Source organism: Micromesistius poutassou (genome assembly GCF_964030765.1).
Source record: "Micromesistius poutassou genome assembly, contig: SCAFFOLD_3229, whole genome shotgun sequence".
Classification (NCBI taxonomy): Eukaryota; Metazoa; Chordata; class Actinopteri; order Gadiformes; family Gadidae; genus Micromesistius; species Micromesistius poutassou.
Window position 1 is genome coordinate 20,001 of NW_028179251.1, and position 5,000 is coordinate 25,000.

Here is a 5,000-nt window from a genome sequence, read left to right on the forward strand (position 1 = left end):
AAAAACTCGAAAATCCCAACCCATGGTAGACTAAAACCAACCCATGGTATACTAAAACCAACCCATGGTATACTAAAAGCTGCCCCTGGTAGACCACTGAGAAAAGACTCTGTCTGATTTTTGGATTTTTCTCTTTTTCCTCAAAATCAGACAGAGTCCCATAGTTAGTGCACCATGGGTTGCGTTTTTGCAGAATTACAGAAAAGACTCTGTTCAATTACCAAAAGACGTCCCATGGTAGCACAAATTTAAATTGAATTCATCCAGGCTTGGGGTCACTCACTACACTATTCAGTCCGACATGGTGAGCCTTTTCGGACTCACACGCGACGTGTTCCCCCTCCTCTGGAGGGTCCACAGGACCTCCAGGCTTGGGGTCACTCACTGCTCCACTCAGTCCGACATGGTGAGCCTTTTCGGACTCACACACGACGTGTTCCCCCTCCTCTGGAGGGTCCACAGGACCTCCAGGCTTGGGGTCACTCACTACACTATTCAGTCCGACATGGTGAGCCTTTTCGGACTCACACGCGACGTGTTCCCCCTCCTCTGGAGGGTCCACAGGACCTCCAGGCTTGGGGTCACTCACTGCTCCACTCAGTCCGACATGGTGAGCCTTTTCGGACTCACACACGACGTGTTCCCCCTCCTCTGGAGGGTCCACAGGACCTCCAGGCTTGGGGTCACTCACTACACTATTCAGTCCGACATGGTGAGCCTTTTCGGACTCTCACGCGACGTGTTCCCCCTCCTCTGGAGGGTCCACAGGACCTCCAGGCTTGGGGTCACTCACTACACTATTCAGTCCGACATGGTGAGCCTTTTCGGACTCTCACGCGACGTGTTCCCCCTCCTCTGGAGGGTCCACAGGACCTCCAGGCTTGGGGTCACTCACTACACTATTCAGTCCGACATGGTGAGCCTTTTCGGACTCACACACGACGTGTTCCCCCTCCTGTGGAGGGTCCTAAACACCTCCAGGCTTGGGGTCACTCACTACACTATTCAGTCCGACATGGTGAGCCGTGTCGGACTCACACGCGACGTGTTCCCCCTCCTCTGGAGGGTCCTAAAGACCTCCAGGCTTGGGGTCACTCACTACACTATTCAGTCCGACATGGTGAGCCGTTTCGGACTCACACGCGACGTGTTCCCCCTCCTCTGGAGGGTCCTAAAGACCTCCAGGCTTGGGGTCACTCACTACACTATTCAGTCCGACATGGTGAGCCGTTTCGGACTCACACGCGACGTGTTCCCCCTCCTCTGGAGGGTCCTAAAGACCTCCAGGCTTGGGGTCACTCACTACACTATTCAGTCTGACATGGTGAGCCGTGTCGGACTCACACGCGACGTGTTCCCCCTCCTGTGGAGGGTCCTAAACACCTCCAGGCTTGGGGTCACTCACTACACTATTCAGTCCGACATGGTGAGCCGTGTCGGACTCACACGCGACGTGTTCCCCCTCCTCTGGAGGGTCCTAAAGACCTCCAGGCTTGGGGTCACTCACTACACTATTCAGTCCGACATGGTGAGCCGTTTCGGACTCACACGCGACGTGTTCCCCCTCCTCTGGAGGGTCCTAAAGACCTCCAGGCTTGGGGTCACTCACTACACTATTCAGTCCGACATGGTGAGCCGTGTCGGACTCACACGCGACGTGTTCCCCCTCCTCTGGAGGGTCCTAAAGACCTCCAGGCTTGGGGTCACTCACTACACTATTCAGTCCGACATGGTGAGCCGTTTCGGACTCACACGCGACGTGTTCCCCCTCCTCTGGAGGGTCCTAAAGACCTCCAGGCTTGGGGTCACTCACTACACTATTCAGTCCGACATGGTGAGCCTTTTCGGACTCACACGCGACGTGGTCCCCCTCCTCTGGAGGGTCCTAAAGACCTCCAGGCTTGGGGTCACTCACTACACTATTCAGTCCGACATGGTGAGCCGTTTCGGACTCACACGCGACGTGTTCCCCCTCCTCTGGAGGGTCCTAAAGACCTCCAGGCTTGGGGTCACTCACTACACTATTCAGTCCGACATGGTGAGCCTTTTCGGACTCACACGCGACGTGGTCCCCCTCCTCTGGAGGGTCCTAAAGACCTCCAGGCTTGGGGTCACTCACTACACTATTCAGTCCGACATGGTGAGCCGTTTCGGACTCACACGCGACGTGTTCCCCCTCCTCTGGAGGGTCCTAAAGACCTCCAGGCTTGGGGTCACTCACTACACTATTCAGTCCGACATGGTGAGCCTTTTCGGACTCACACGCGACGTGGTCCCCCTCCTCTGGAGGGTCCTAAAGACCTCCAGGCTTGGGGTCACTCACTACACTATTCAGTCCGACATGGTGAGCCTTTTCGGACTCACACGCGACGTGTTCCCCCTCCTCTGGAGGGTCCTAAAGACCTCCAGACTCTGGGCTACTCGCTGCACTATTTAGTCCGACATGGTGAGCCGTTTCGGCCTCACACGCGACGTGTTCCCCCTCCTCTGGAGGGTCCTAAAGACCTCCATACTCTGGGCTACTCGCTGCACTATTCAGTCCGACATGGTGAGCCGTTTCGGCCTCACACGCGACGTGTTCCCCCTCCTCTGGAGCCTCCAGAAGACCTCCAGGCCGTTCTCTGCCTTCTTCCCCTGGAGCCCCCCTTACACACGGGATGGGCTATGTCCTTCCAACACAGGGGTCAAACGTGTAGTAGGCGAAGCCCAGAGTTTTACAGGCTGCAGACTGCTATTTTTCTTGTTTTCGGTACCCATGGTATAAAAACCCGAAAATCCCAACCCATGGTAGACCAAAACCAACCCATGGTATACTAAAACCAACCCATGGTATACTAAAAGCTGCCCCTGGTAGACCACGGAGAAAAGACTCTGTCTGATTTTTGATTCTCTCTTTTTCTCAAAATCAGACAGAGTCCCAGAGTTAGTGCACCATGGGTTGCGTTTTAGGAGATTTACAGAAAAGACTCTGTTAAATTTCCAAAACACGTCCCATGGTAGTTTAAATGGACTTTGTGGTTTCTTTAGTTCATCCAGGCTCAGGGGGACTTGATGTTCTTGCCAGTCCGGGATGGTGGACTCTCTGGGCCTGCCACAGGACGTGGTCCTGGTCCCCTGGAGGGTCCACAAGACTTGAAGTGGTTTTTGCCTCTTTTTTCTTTCTTTTTTTCCCCAGACACACACGGACCAGGCCTCCCCCTACAACGTCCCACACCCCCAGAGCCGGCCTCCATGCCTCCAGCAGACCCCCCAGCAACACCCCCACATGAGGGGCCCCAGGTCCAGGCCCCGGGGGACCGGGACCGGGACCCGTACTGGGCCAGCACCCAGACCCAGACACACACGGACCAGGCCTCCCCCTACAACGTCCCACACCCCCAGTCCCGACCTCCATGCCTCCAGCAGACACCCAGGCACCACCCCCACATGAGGGGCCCCAGGTCCAGGCCCCGGGGGACCGGGACCGGGACCCGTACTGGGCCAGCACCCAGACCCAGACACACACGGACCAGGCCTCCCCCTACAACGTCCCACACCCCCAGTCCCGACCTCCATGCCTCCAGCAGACACCCAGGCACCACCCCCACATGAGGGGCCCCAGGTCCAGGCCCCGGGGGACCGGGACCGGGACCCGTACTGGGCCAGCACCCAGACCCAGACACACACGGACCAGGCCTCCCCCTACAACGTCCCACACCCCCAGTCCCGACCTCCATGCCTCCAGCAGACACCCAGGCACCACCCCCACATGAGGGGCCCCAGGTCCAGGCCCCGGGGGACCGGGACCGGGACCCGTACTGGGCCAGCACCCAGACCCAGACACACACGGACCAGGCCTCCCCCTACAACGTCCCACACCCCCAGTCCCGACCTCCATGCCTCCAGCAGACACCCAGGCACCACCCCCACATGAGGGGCCCCAGGTCCAGGCCCCGGGGGACCGGGACCGGGACCCGTACTGGGCCAGCACCCAGACCCAGACACACACGGACCAGGCCTCCCCCTACAACGTCCCACACCCCCAGTCCCGACCTCCATGCCTCCAGCAGACACCCAGGCACCACCCCCACATGAGGGGCCCCAGGTCCAGGCCCCGGGGGACCGGGACCGGGACCCGTACTGGGCCAGCACCCAGACCCAGACACACACGGACCAGGCCTCCCCCTACAACGTCCCACACCCCCAGTCCCGACCTCCATGCCTCCAGCAGACACCCAGGCACCACCCCCACATGAGGGGCCCCAGGTCCAGGCCCCGGGGGACCGGGACCGGGACCCGTACTGGGCCAGCACCCAGACCCAGACACACACGGACCAGGCCTCCCCCTACAACGTCCCACACCCCCAGTCCCGACCTCCATGCCTCCAGCAGACACCCAGGCACCACCCCCACATGAGGGGCCCCAGGTCCAGGCCCCGGGGGACCGGGACCGGGACCCGTACTGGGCCAGCACCCAGACCCAGACACACACGGACCAGGCCTCCCCCTACAACGTCCCACACCCCCAGTCCCGACCTCCATGCCTCCAGCAGACACCCAGGCACCACCCCCACATGAGGGGCCCCAGGTCCAGGCCCCGGGGGACCGGGACCGGGACCCGTACTGGGCCAGCACCCAGACCCAGACACACACGGACCAGGCCTCCCCCTACAACGTCCCACACCCCCAGTCCCGACCTCCATGCCTCCAGCAGACACCCAGGCACCACCCCCACATGAGGGGCCCCAGGTCCAGGCCCCGGGGGACCGGGACCGGGACCCGTACTGGGCCAGCACCCAGACCCAGACACACACGGACCAGGCCTCCCCCTACAACGTCCCACACCCCCAGAGCCGGCCTCCATGCCTCCAGCAGACCCCCCAGCAACACCCCCACATGAGGGACCCCAGGTCCAGGCCCCGGGGGACCGGGACCGGGACCCGTACTGGGCCAGCACCCAGACCCAGACACACACGGACCAGGCCTCCCCCTACAACGTCCCACACCCCCAGAGCCGGCCT